The following is a 15,143-nucleotide window of genomic DNA, read 5'->3' as shown; positions in this document are numbered from 1 at the left end:
TCATCAAAGATCGTCGTACGCCTCAACGTTTTCGTCATTTCTTTCATTCCTTCGTTCCTGAGTGAACTCTCTGGGGATTTGCTTTGCCAATGCTCACACATCACAACCTGCAAGTGAGTGAAAATATCTAACAGTCCCTGCAAAACAGATCATTAGATAAAACCGTGCCCCAGGCGTGTCAAGATTTCAACACTTGGGTCACTTAACCTTCCAAATAAGATTTCCAGCATTCAATCTTATAAACATGCATTGGAAGGAACCTGTATGTCTTAAAATGCAAAGATTCTTTATCAAAATAATCGGATGTTTTGGCAATCAAAGCGGTAATGAAAAACAAAAACAAAATTATTTGACTGAATATGCATTTTATTGATTGGAAAAGTGTGGCTCAAATGAGCAATACAAAGGGAAGCAATTCCTGAAAAGAGGTAATTGCGCTCAAAAGGAAAAATCTATCCTAATGGCAATGTGAAACCCGTGATCTCATCGAGTTCCAACTCGGTTACACCCCATATGTCCTCAGACTCTCCATGCTTTCTGCCTTCTGAACAAGACGCTTCTGACTGATCCCTACCGGGTATTATCCATGATGCTTTAACCAAAGCGCAAACGATCATGCTGGACGCAGTTGTTCGTTTCAATCCCTCTTTTGCCTGGACCGCCCTTTCGGGTTTTCAGTCCACCGGGATACCCTTTTTTGCCCAAGTCGCCTTTTCAGGTTTTCGACTTGCCGGGTGTACAGTTTTTTCATTTTATCCCTAATTTTTGCCCGAACCTTTCTTTCTGTTTTTGGTTCGCCGGGATGCCCATTTTTGCCTGGACTATTTTGTTCTTTTCGTCCAGCGGGTCAATTATACGAAGTATTTTTTAACTGCGTCCGCATTCACAGGGGATGGAAAATCTTCACCATCCATGGTCATTAACAACAAGGCTCTATCAGAGAAAACCTTCTTGACCACGAATGGACCTTCATAATTCGGTGTCCATTTGCCCCTTCGATCGTTTTGAGGAGGAAGGATCCTTTTCAGCACCATATCACCCACGTGATATACCCGAGGTCGCACCTTCTTGTCAAAAGCACGCTTCATCCTTTGCTGGTATAACTGTCCATGACAGATGGCTGCTAGCCTCTTTTCCTCAATCAGGCTCAACTCCTTGTACCGGGTCTTTACCCATTCAGCCTCTTGCAACTTTACGTCCATCAGGACTCTCAAAGAGGGAATCTGAACCTCAACAGGTAATACCGCCTCCATTCCATATACCAATGAGAAAGGAGTTTCCCCAGTAGACACACCGAAGATCAATACCCAAGATACCAGTTTCCTACTCAATCACACCGTCGTTGGTGTATTCAACGTTATCCGGGCAACAAAATCTTATTCTCCTTAACCTCCCCATCAGACATCAGAATCCGTTCGGATTTAGGGTCAGGCCCCTCCTCCGGGATCGGCTACTCTCAATCTTTCGATCAGAGCACCTCGAGATGTCCTCATCAGGGAACTCAAACTTCATCGGTTGATGACCCCCCAATGGGTTGCGGAGCGATGTAATCAGACAATACACCCCTTGATTGCTTTCTGAGCGGATCACAAATCAGTCAACATTCTTTTGCTCTCCCGCAACCCATCCGGTCAATGCTGGATTCTCAAACCCATACTTGATCGGATCCATCTCGGAAATCCACAAAGTGGTATGAACCAGCATAAACTGTCTCAGTCGGCGAGCAGCCTATGCCAAAGTACAGCAAGTTTTCTCGAACAGTGAATGTATTGTTTCACAGTCGACAAACTTTTTGCTAAGGTAAATTGCATGCTCTTTTCGACAAGACGCGTCATGCTGACCCACTTCACCTCGTAGACCCCTCGAAGGCCGTCAAATACAGAATTGATGGTTGTTCCTTCCATAGGAGGCGACAGAATCAGAGGTTCCTGCAATTTATTCTTTTATTTTCAATGCCCCTTGGCAATCATTATTTCACCTGACCGTTTGATTTTTTTTGATTTTTTTTTCAACATCTTGAATATAGGTTCACACGTGGCTGTTAGATGAGATGTGAACCATGACAGGTAGTTCAATCTATCTATGAAACCACGAACCTCTTTCTTTATTCTCGGTTCAGGCATTTGTTTTTTTTTCTTTTTTTTTTTTTTTTTTTTTTTTTTTTAAAACAGGAGCAACCTCGATTCCTCTCTTATAATGACCCCCCAACATCTTACCGGATCGCACTCTGATAGTGCACTCATTCTAATTCAACCTCAGTCTGAATTATCTCCACTGGTCAAACGACTTGCCCCCAGTCTGCCAGATGCCCCTCTTCTGACTGGGACTTTGCTATCATGTCATAGCATCTGATTCCATGATGAATCATATCATGAAACAAAGTCACCATGGCTTTTTGATACATGGCACTGGCGTTCCGCTTCTCTGGAGGACAGTCTTCTCTCCGTGGTAGCTTGTGAGCAACGATATCGGTGTTCGACCCTGGCGTATCCTGACACGACCAAGCGAAAATATCCACATGCTCTTTTAACAGGGCTACCATTCTGCTCTTGACTTGCCTCTGAGGCGGCTCCAATTTCAATTCCTTCCTGACCTCGGCGGTGCGTGGAATAACAATCTCAATCTGCTCCACAGGCGGCTGAATCACCTTCTCCTCTTGTTTTCAGCAATCTGGCCAATCCCAACAGATCACAATCTTCTTCGTCTTCTTCTTCAGCAAGATAGATCGGTTTGTCGAAGTCATATGAGAGGTAACCAAATTGTTATCAATGAGATCCGGAGAAGAAATTTTTTTGAAGTCGGGACGAGACAAATCAAAAAGGAAAAATGAAAATAAACATTGCCATTTTTATTTGTTTTTTAAACTGCAAAAATAAATGAAAAACAGGGAACACCGCCTTTTGACTGAAAAACATCCATCAATTATGATGCAGAAATGCAAATTATGAACATGAGGTGGCCCTTACAATGAACCATTACGTGTCGGGCAACACATATGGCTTTCATGCAGATAAAATCAAAACAGAAATCATTACTCTTCCGGATGAGTGTCAGTGATGATCTTGTTTAGGCCTTTCAGCTTCCTGGTACGCACGGCTTTATCCAACCACTGAACTTGCAGTCACTGTCAGTCTCTCCACCTACCGCACAGGCGTGATCCGAATCTTCAGCAATTGCACTCACCATTGCCTGACCATGTGCTGGCATGGGATTAGCATTAACATTCGGTGACGGCGCAAAATTGATAGCCTTGGAGTCCACCAGGTCCTGGACAACATTCTTGAATGCTCTACAGCCCTCAATGTTATGCCCCGGTGTACCAGAATGAAATTCACACCGGGCGTTCTCATCATAGTTAGGAGGCCTCTGATCTGATCTCATCGGAACCATCGCCCTTGGCTGAACCAACCCAAGATCCATCAGCTTTTTGAACAGAACAGCATATGTCACGGGCGGCTTGTCAAAATGGCGATCAACCCCTTTTCCTCTCATCTGGTACCCGGCTCTCTGTTGAGGTGGCTGACGTTGCTGCCGGACTGACTGATTACCAGCAGGAATGGTTACTGCAGCAGTGTGCTGGTAGTAACGATCCCTACCGTGTCCTCCCTGGGCATACACAGCACTTGATTCACCCTCGTGCTTGCGCTGACCGTTCCCGAATGGCTTCTTCGATCCTGATGCCGAAGCATTACCTTGTATCTTCCCCATTTTCAGCCAACTTTCAATTCTCTCTCCGGCCACCACAATGTCTGCAAAGTTGGTTACTGGACAACCCACCATCCTTTCAGCAAAAACCCCTTGCAGGGTACCCATGAAGAGATCAGACATCTCTCTGTCCACTAGCGGCGGTTGAACTCTGGCAGCCAACTCCCTCCACCTTTGAGCATATTCTTTAAACCCCTCATTGTTTTTCTGAGACATACCCTGCAGCTGGGTACGACTCGGAGCCATATCAGCGTTGAACTGGTACTGTTTAAAGAATGCATCTCCAAGATCTTGCCAACTCTTGATGTCAGCAGATTTCAGCTTGGTATACCACTCCAAGGATCCTCCGGACAGACTGTCCTGGAAGAAATACATCCAGAGCTTTTGATCAGTCGTATACGCAGAGATCTTGCGGACGAAAGCTTGGAGGTGAGTCTCAGGGCAAGAACTCCCATTGTATTTGTCAAATGCTGGCGCTTTGAATTTCTGTGGGATCACAATCCCCTCGACTAACCCCATGTTAGACATGTTGACAAACCCCGGAGTAGCATGGCTTTCAAGCACTTTAATCTTCTCTGCCAGCAACTGGATCTCTTTGCTTTGTGGCTGGGTATTATACTGCCCCAACGGTTCGTTGTGCATTGAGAATTGATCATCTTCTCGGTCTTCCTCTCTGTCTTCATCAAAACCGAAGAATGGAGATAACAGGCCGTCTTTCAGATTTTGCCCCTGACCGGGCCCAGGTTGACCACCAGCACCAAAACCTCCAGCAGGGTTGTTCACCATACCCACAGTTTCTCTTTTTCCACCATCACGAGACCCCTGCCCCTGGTTGGAGACACCATCCAGGTTAACACCGCTGTTTGCTGCTGAAGCCCGCTCGAGCTTTTCAACCTTATCAACCAAAGCCTTCTGACCAACTGCAAAGCCCTGCATGATGTTGATCAGTTCACTCATCTTGTCTTTCAGCTCGAGGATGTCAGCGTTTGGGAGTTCCATGAGTCTGGGTGTATTTCTTCTGGTGAAATATCTGTGAGGTCGAGTTGAGTGCAAGGGTACAGTTCTGCGAGCACGAGCAATGATTCCTGCAAAACAGCAAACAGGTTAATATGCATGAATGCAACGTCTATCCATATGAGGAAACTTCTGTCTTTCGATCCTGGTTTCATCGAGACAGATAACATTTTAACATCCACATTCTGAAATTCAAGACGTCTCTCAACCAGATTCTCAATCCATAATACTCCCCATATGGCTAGACGTAAGTTTGGTGCAGATGAATGCAAAATGAGAATGATGTATGAATGCAATGCATTGTGCCATCCTCCAAGTCATCTGATCATCTGTTGCTCTGAATCACAGCCCTGCTCTCTGAACTGATCACAACCATCTGAGCTGATCACAACCATCTGAGGAGTGTACAATCATCAATTGGACCCACGGGTTCCGAAATAAACGGAAGACAGATACATCATCATCGTCACTGGTCTCTGAGCAGACACACCATCACCATCTGAATCGGCCCGGGGAATCCAGAAATAAACGGATCCCCACTGATAAATATCTCGGCCCGGGGAATCCTGAAATAAACGGATCCCCACTGAGGAATAATTCGGACAGCACTCCGGCGTCTCTGAAATAAACGGCCATAAATCCGACTTATAAATATGACTCTGATCCACGGAACAAAAAGTCATCATCTGAGTCACCATCAATCACCAACAGTCACCATCTGTACCTGTTAACATGATCATTCCCTCCCCACTCACGGGTGTCATCTAGGCCAGGGTAAAGTCGAAAGAAACGCAACATAAATAACCTTTCGCAGAATACCATCATATACACACCCGAAGTATGTAACGATAATATCCCACCAGGGTCTGAACTGCTCGTGATGTCAATGTTCCGCTAAGTGGCGCCATACCACCCGCTTCCCATGAATCACTCTATTCCTAGGTTTCCTAGATTTCACTCATAGCCTGGGTATTGGGCCTTTTACCTCGAGTAACTCCCACCCCAAAACAGAGGAACCACCTGTACAGAGGACGGCAACAACATGATAGTATGATGCATGCAGACATTAATGCAAATATATACACAGGTTAGAATAATAAATGCAATAAATCACACAACAAGCAACCTAAACTAATCCTAAAACGCTAGGAAGGACTCGCTTAGGGACGATGGACCAGCATAGGTCTACATGTAATTCCCCAGCAGAGTCGCCAGCTGTCGCATCCTGCGAAAAATCAACCGGCGAGCCTAAAAATAAAAACGCACACAGAGCCGCCACTAAACGTTATTTATCCCAAGATAGGGAAAGGAAACGCTCAGAGAAACCTGGAAAGACATGGTCTCGCGACCAGAGAGAAAAGGTTCGGGAGTCGGTTACGCAAGGGGAAGGTATTAGCACCCCTCACGTCCTAGGTACTCCTAGGGATCCACGTCCTAGAATAAAGAAAAGGTTGCTAAAACATCACACACACACAGGGAACGCAGGTGGGGTTAGGAGAAGGGAGCTCGATAAGGTATCGCACCTTATGCCTACATATCTTGTCTGGAACAAGAATCAGAGCCACTGTAGTTCGGCTTACGCACGCCAAACAACACAAAACATACAAACAAGCAAGGGTGGCAAACACGGAGCCCGACAACCACTGGATGGAATTACGTCAGCATCCGAACCAAAACACACTCAAAAGGGCAAACGTGGAGCCCGACAGCCAATCACTGGACTTACGTCGGCATCCGAGCCAAAACACAATCAGACAACAAGTAAACACACGCAAAAAAGAAAAAGGTTGCCCGGAGTGGTCTCGCACGACCACCTGCCTACATACCTCGTCTGGAACGAGGATCAGGGCGATGTAGTTCCCCTGAAAGGGACTAAATTGCTAACCAGAAACCGGGGAAAGATACACAATTAGGGAGCTGAGACTCGAGCCTAATGTTGTCATGCATCGTTAACCCTAAGTTCGGTTTTCTATCCTACTTGCATAAGCAAACTAACCTAACCAGGAAAGAAGCTAGCACACAAGCATACAATCATATATCATCAAATGAGAACAGGTATCTCAAACAAGCATGTCAATCAGATATCCACATAACACGCACTATAGCCAAACAAGGGGGCTCAATCAATCAGGTTTGACTGCCTAAGCAATCGTCTGTACAGGCTGTGTTTGCTCTTAACCTTGCCATTACGAGGCTAAGGTGAAGCAGATGATGGGATGAAGTGAGGATGAGACCTCACAGCTCTTATCCCTAACCAGGGAGAGCTGACAAATGAGCATGGGTCCAGAATAGGGGAACCCTTCTATACTCGATGACTCTGACTCAATGTGCACTGCACAAGATCTTGGGCTTTTGATCTCAATGCTACAACCATGTAATGGGAGCAAGGAGAAGACTCACTGAATAGTGGGGGACAAGTTGCTTGTCCCTACCTTCCACCAATTGCCTTACTTGAAGGACTTTTCCTGCTTGGGCTTGAAAATAAACATACACAAGCATTGCCTCTTAAGGAGGACTTCAGACAATTTGCCCGGCCCGGTAACAGCCGGGTCTCCAGACTACATGAAGTAAGAAGGTTATACCTCAAATGCAAGTTGCTTAAGCAAAGCAAAGCAATAGTTCACAAGGAACTGAGCAACTAAAGTACCTGGAAACAATCAAACTCAGTCAGTAATCAATCAGACAAACTATACAGCAAACAAACAGTTTAAACAATACAACACAAAGCAAGCTCAAGGCTTAAGCCCAAGCTCCAACACCTACAAAACAATGTTATGTTAGTGTACAAACATCCACAACATCAATTAAAATCAACTTGTATCATTCTCCATGTACATGATGCTTTTGATCCTGAAAAATCAAGCAAATATTAGTAACTAGACCACTAGGCCAAGCCTAGGGTCCAAAAGCAAGAAAAAGGTTAAAACAGCAAGGTATCCACCATCCAACATCAAATTAACATCAAACAAGATCAAACATCATTGGTCTCATGTTTATATCATCCATCATGTTCAATTCATGCACAAAACAATCCATATGAGGTCAAATGAACCACCAAGCATACAAACAGAAGTATTGCATTCAAATCCCTATCAAAATAAATCCAAAAATTCTCAAATTAATTACACCTAAACAGGGGGAAATCAAGGTCTACCATGTCAAATTTGAGCTCAATTGGGCAAATGGAACCATGTCAATGAAAATCATCAAAAACAGACACAATTTCATGCTTCAATTCACACCATCAATGCATACATCCACTTCAAAAATTCATATCTCATTGGAAACTAAAAAGAAATGGATGAGACCAAAACAGGGAGGTCCTAACATGTGTCTAGTTCATGCATATCAAATTTCATGGCCATACAATACAATATGAGGATTTCCCAATCAATCTACCAACATGTATCACATGAGCTTGCAATTTCAACAACCAGAAATGAAAAATCAAGATTAAATTGAAAATACAGTGAAAAATCCTACAAAAATTCATCAAGCATCCTAACATGTCAACAAGTCATCATGCAAAATTTCAGCCAATTCCAACATGCATAGGTCATCCAATTAAATTCAACAAGTTGACATCAAGAGGTGTGACACAAACTGTCACACCTAAGTTCCAGAATTTGCTGCTCTCTAACCAGGTATCAAAAATTCATGAAATTTACATATAAATAATCCTCAATGAGTCAAGAACCACCACAAAAATTTTCAGCCATTTATTTTACATTTTGTGCATTTCATGAATCAATTGGCAAAGTGTAGCAAAAATGAGCACATACATTAGAAAAGCCTATGCCAAATAAAATATTTGCCAAGCACAACTTTGACCAATAGGTCAAAAAAATCCTACACAAGTCAACAAAGTCAAGGAAAAAATCTCCACATTTTTTTGATTTTTCTACAATTTTTTATGCATTTTTTAAGGTGTTAGTGAATTTTTTTAATAATTATTAAGATGTTATTAATTAACTAGAAATAATGGCGTTTTTGTAATTATCTCTTCCGGTCCCAAAACACAGTCGTTTTCATTAATTAACGTGGAAGTATGCTACTGGCTAAAGTTCCGCGGCAAACAGGTTTCAAAATTTGGCCTGGCAAAATTTGGATCGAACAGTAAAATTTCCAGCAGTTCCTCTTCTTCTTCGCACGACTCAATCTCCTCCATGTCCAACAATGACTTCGCTCAAACTTCAACCAAAACTCACAAATGAATATCCGTTTGAATCGTCTCAGTGCATAGATCATGAATATATAACCTAATCAACCTAAATCTAACTATACTAACCGGATCGATCGCTTAAAGTTTCACACTCAAAACTAAAAATCACTATATCTCCTTCTACAATCATCCAAATCGAAAACTACAAATTGCATCACGCTCAGCCATGAATGAACTACAAGAACCACATCTTAATTCAAGAAATAATGAAACTCGAATCCGTACCTTATTCCGACGACGGCGAGGAATCCGTGAGCTTCACCCTTCAATTTATGAAAACAGATGCAGATTAACATCCAAGGAGGTGATTGGAGAAGTCGAATTGGCTTGAACACGATCCAAACGCAAGAAAAGTGAAAACTCCATTGTTGAGCTCAAGCATGACAGTTGCGATTCATCACTCTATTCCTTCCAAACAGCTCAAACAGATGGAGAAGAAGATGATACGAGTTGAATGAAAAAAGAATTTCGCGTTTTGGTTCAAGATTGAGGAAGAATTGTGAAGTTGAAGGTGTTGAGTTTTTGATGAAAATGGAGAGAATGAAGAGTTTCTAGATCCAACTTTGGTAATTGTGATTTTCAGTTATGATTAGGAGATGATTTGGTTTATATACCTTGCATTAATCCACCACTAATCATGTTTAATTAACAATTTGGAATGTTAGTGAAATGGCAATTTTTGTAAGCAAGGGCAAATTGGTCAATACACAATGACAGCTAGTGCCAGCTGTTTTGACAGCTCAAGCAACCCCCAAATGCCATATGTGATGTGTAGAAACTATTCCCATTCCAATTGGTTGAGTATTTCTCAAAATCATATGTGTGTGGTAATTGATCCATTTTTAGCATTTCATTTTTCAACCCAAAACTCAAACCATGTGCATTAACCATGAAGTGAATATTCAAACACACTTAAAATGCCATTCCTGAGGTGTTGGAAAAAGTCCCATTCAAAAATTCCAATTATTTTGACATTTGGACAATTTTGCCCCTGGTCCAATTCAGCTGTCCAGTTGAAAAGTGACCTTTTGCCTTGGCCATTTTTGAACAAATCCAATGATGCACCCTCAAGGTACATGTCAAATGGAGTTTGTGCATATAAAGAACTTGCAATTTGGACAAAGTATGTGGTAGTTATGGCCTCCTGATTACGGGTCTTTTCTGAAATTCAATGAGCCATATCTTGCAAACCGTACATTGGATTTTCAAGTTCTTGGACTTTTTGGAAAGGTGAGAACAAGATCTACATCTGTCATGTTGAACAATTTTTCATTTGAAGCTTCCTTGGACATCTGTTTTTGAGGTCAAAAACTTTCCATTTTTGGAAACTTCAGTTACAAGTCACCTGCTATTTTTGGCAGTTTTTGTCCTGACTTGATTTTCTTCATTCTTAAGCTTTGAGATGTCATATAACACTTGTTCCAACATGAATGAAGTGTATCCAACTCATTTCCACCTCCACATCCATCAGATCAAGCACAGTTGACCACAGTTGACCTTTCAACTGACAGATGAATCTGGCAATGCATAGATCAAATTGAACCCCAATCTTCAACTGAAATGGCTCAAGGGTGACACCCTAGCCTCAATAATCACCATATAATCACAAAATGAACCTCATCTCCATCTTAAACCCCATCTCCTGATCCAGCCCTGATTGGCCCAATACAACTGATTAGGGTTGACCAGTGGTCAAAACCCAAATCTCAAGGAATCTTCTTCAATCTTCTGATGACATCCAACCATGATGATGATGCATCAATTCAATCAACATGGAGACCAATACCCTTGGGAATCACAAAACCCTAATTCACAGTCCAATCCTCAGATGGCCCATGATCAGTCAACACCCTAGCTTGCACCTTCTGACTTCCTCATCTTCTGATCAAGACTTGGAAAGATGGCTTGCACGATGTAACCACATGATATGCAATATGAGATGCCTAATGCCCTAAAATGAAATGCAAATATGTTAATGCTTAGTCCCAAGAGAGGAGGGCAAATTTTGAGGTGTTACAATATGTTGGATATTTTGTTTGGTTGATATGTTTTTGGTTGGATGACGATTACTCGGATATTCGAGTAAGATAACTCATATCCTAACAGTCGGGAAAGGGAATAGAAGACTCTAGACCATCTTCTTTTTCATCCTTAATTATAGAAAGGATTGGATAATAATTAAGGTGTTTTGAAAGGATGACGAATACTCGGATAATCGAGTAAGACAACTCGTATCCTAATAATCGGGAAAGGGAATAGAAGACTCTAGACCACTTTCTTTTTCATCTGAGTGATTATGAAAATAGGTTTGTGTATGGTTGATGTATTTTTTAGAATGAACGACAAGTGCTTGAAAGACTGAGTAAAATAACTCATATCCAAGCATTTGAGAAGAGGAATTGAAAACTCAAGACCATCTCCCTTTTTGTACAGTTTGTTATGAAAATGATTTGATTAAGTTGTATGTTTGTAAAAAATGACAATTGTTCGACTGACCGAGTAAGAGAACTCGTATTCAAACAATTGAGGAGAGAAGTTGAAGACTCAAAGTCATCTCCTTTTTCATTTAGCTTATTATGAAAATAATTTTATTTAATCGGGTTTAGAAGTTTGTAGAGGAACGACAATTATTTGAATAACCAAGTAAGAGAACTTGTATTCAAATAGTCGTGGAGAAAAATTGAAGACTCAAAGTTATCTCCCTTTTAGTTTCTTGTTATAAAAGGATTTGATTTGTGTTTGCTTAAATGGATTAGAAATGACGACCATTTGACTAACCGAGTAAGAAAACTCGTATTCAAATAATCGAGGAGAGGAGTTGAAAACTCAAAACCACCCCCCTTTTCATTTTCAAATGAAGTGTCGTTTAGATGTGATTAAGTATTTTAATTTAACTTTCGATGTCGGATAGAGGTTTTAAAAATTGCATTCTTGTGAATGAATTGAATTTATTTAGTGAATGGTCCATTTAATCGATTAATTAAAACCGAGTAGGTCTCATTGTAAGAAAGCCCAAGAGTAAGTCATGTGAGGTTGATGGCGATGCTTTTACAAGCGATCGACTTACATAAGTGTTTTGAAAAACGGGCTCGACTTTGAATCGAGAGGTTTTATTTGTTTTTTAAAAAAAAAATTGGTTTGAATTGATGGCATGAGAATTATAATCTTTTTTGTATTTTTTAAGTCTTTATCATTTTTAGGTTCATTTTAAGATGAGATAAAGGATGTACAATGATATAGCATAAAGCGAAGTAAAGTAAATATAAAAAATAAATGTTAGAAGCGAAATTTAAAAGAGTTAGATGTTAATTGCGGAAATTAAAAGTTAGAGTTAATCGTTAAATGTTAGGTGTTAATTGAAATCAACATGAAATAATCAAGAGAATTGCAATAAAATATTAAATCTAAAACAAATAACTAAAGTTTAAACAATTAAAAAAAGTATCATTAAATTAAAACTCAAAACAATATTAAACTATAAAAAATCTCAATTCTAAACTATTATTCAAAATATTAATTTTAAAATATTAACAAAGATTAAATTCTAAAATCATTCTAAATTAAATTAAAATTCTAAAATAATTCTAAATCACCTTATAATTCTAATTAATTTACAATCATTTCTAAAAAAAAGATCTAATTAAATTCTAAAATATTTTCAAAGATCAAAATCTAAAATTATTCTAAATTAAAATTAAATTTTTTAAAATAATTCTAATTAACATATGAAATTATTCTAATATAATCCTAACATTAATCAAGATAGTGTCCTAATTCTTTAAAGTGATACTAATTAATCCTAAAATTATATCTAATACATTTCTACTCATGAGCCTAACAAATGGACCAAAAAAAACAAAAAAACCACAGGATGTGCCTACTGCCACTTACTAAGCCTAATACAGGGGGTGTATGGACAATGGAGTGGGTATGTGAGATAGCAAACTAACTTGGGCTTGTGAAAGCCCGAAAGTGAAAAATGAATAAACAGATACCCTAATCCTATCGCATGCATTCAACATCTTCACTAAGATGAAGATCTGGTAGCGACGGCGAATCCGGCCGCGCTGAGTCTCGTCACCGGCGACGGAGACTCGAACTTCCGTGATGCTCTCTGCTTCTACTCTCCTCCACCGCCGTGATTACGTATTCCACAAACCAATCCCCGACGCCGGGTTGCAATGATATCAAAAAAATCAGATTAAACGCGAAGTAGAGAAAAGTCTTACTGATTCTGATGTGGAGGCGCTTCGATTCGTGCTCCCGTGGCTCCAGTTTCTTGCTCTTCCAAGATTTCACCGAATCGTGATGAGGAATCGACTGAGATGTACTGAGTGCTCGCGGTGGTGTGGGATTCCGCTGAATTCGCCCAGCCGTAAGTTTCGTCTCCACTTATGCTCGGTGCTTTTCTTCTTTCTTTTGTTCTGTTAAGCGTGTGTATTCTCTTGCAGTTAACTTGTTAGGGCTTTCAGGAAAAAAATGCTTCTGTTCTTACTGTTGTGTTTATGTTGTTCTGGTTTAAGGTTTTTGTTTTTGAGAAAAAAATTGCATTGTTGTGTTGTTGCTGTTTAGGTTTTGAGAAGAATTCTTACTGTGTTGTCTCTTTGGAGTTAACAGAGAAAAAATTACTTTGAAAATTTTTTCTGGATTTTATCAAAAAACCTCCGTTACTGTTAATTAGTTTTGTGGTTTTTATACATGAATGTTGGTTTCTGTGAGATAACTTGTTGGATCCTATTTCCAGATTTTGTGGGATGATTAATCTATGGATTTAAAGTTGTTTATTTGGATAATGCAGTGTGTTTCTGAGCGCTTCCTTTGATTCATTGTGTAACATATTAATCTGTTCTTTCTATTAATTATTTTTCAGCTTTTTAAGTGCTTATTTGATAAGCTGTTTTTAATTTTGAATTGGTTTTGCAGGTGAAGTGATGTTGATGCTGATTGATTGAAAAGGGGGGCTGTTATTCAACAGGTTTTGGAAAAGTTCTGAAGAGTTGGTTTTGAATTGGGAACTTCCCAAAAGAGCTTTTGGAAGAGTCTGTGAAATTTGCTTCAAACTGCTGTGTTTACGGCTTATTCTAATTTTTTTTATAAAAATATTTCTGATGTAACAGAGACTTTTTGGATTATGAATTTAGGGATTGCTTGTAACATGTACAAACTTAATTTGGAATTTCTCTTTTTCTCTTTTTGGACAGTTATGTAATTGTTTTGGATTATTAGGAATTTTTGGAATAAATTTTAATTATGTAATTATCTTTTAAGCTTTTCAAAATTTAACTCAATATTTATTTATGCTAATCAATTTCAACTTTTAAAAACAACATATTTCTAACTTAAGTAAAATGACTTAATTTTCAAAACAACAAATTTCTAATTTAAGTATAATGACTTAATTTTAAAAAACAACAAATTTCTAATTTAAGTATAATGACTTAATTTTAAAAACAACAAATTTCTAATTTAAATATAATGACTTAATTTTAAAAACAACAAATTTCTAATTTAACACAACAACTAAGTATAGTAATTTAATTTAAAAAAAACAACACAATTCTATTTTAAATACAAAAATCTAAATATGAAACTTTTTAATTTAAAAACAACACAATTCTATTTTAAATACAAAAATCTAAACATTGGGACTTTTAATTAAAAAAACACAATTCTATTTTAAATACAAAAATCTAAACATGAGACTTTTAATTAAAAAAACACAATTCTATTTTAAATACAAAAATCTAAACATGGGACTTTTAGTTTAAAAAAACGCAATTCTATTTTTAAACACAAAAATCTAAACATGGGACTTTTAATTAAAAAAAAAACACATACATGTTTCTAAAAATGCAAATTTAATTTGGGAACCCATGAAGAACTTAGAACTTGGTATAAATACTTGGGACGTGTAAATGGACTAGTAAATAGTGATCATAGAAATAATAACATGACTTTTAATACTTACTAATAAAACAAAAAATAGATTTTGGATTAGTAATGTAAAAAGATTCAAACCATGTTTTAGATTATGAACACACTTATGCAAATGGGCCTTTGAAATAAAAAGATCTCATGGGTAAACCAAAAATAGCCGGACAAAATTGGGGTATGACAGTAAGGACATCAAAATGAAGCCTAGGTGATGTACATCACCACTGTAACCATGGATCATCCTCACCATTCCTATTTAGAGAGAAAT

General features: G+C 39.0%; 1 long non-coding RNA gene across 1 annotated transcript; it reads left to right on the top strand.

Moving 5' to 3' along the window:
• The first annotated feature begins 12,860 nt into the window (after nucleotides 1-12,860).
• LOC127118341 (uncharacterized) lies at nucleotides 12,861-14,197 on the top strand. The gene is made up of 2 exons (XR_007802182.1): nucleotides 12,861-13,316; nucleotides 13,865-14,197. It is a non-coding gene; the product is annotated as an uncharacterized LOC127118341 (long non-coding RNA).
• Nucleotides 14,198-15,143: the final 946 nt, after the last annotated feature.

Source organism: Lathyrus oleraceus, chromosome 2 (assembly GCF_024323335.1).
Source record: "Lathyrus oleraceus cultivar Zhongwan6 chromosome 2, CAAS_Psat_ZW6_1.0, whole genome shotgun sequence".
In the NCBI taxonomy this organism is placed as follows: Eukaryota; Viridiplantae; Streptophyta; class Magnoliopsida; order Fabales; family Fabaceae; genus Lathyrus; species Lathyrus oleraceus.
This window is presented reverse-complemented; position numbering and strand designations above follow the sequence as displayed.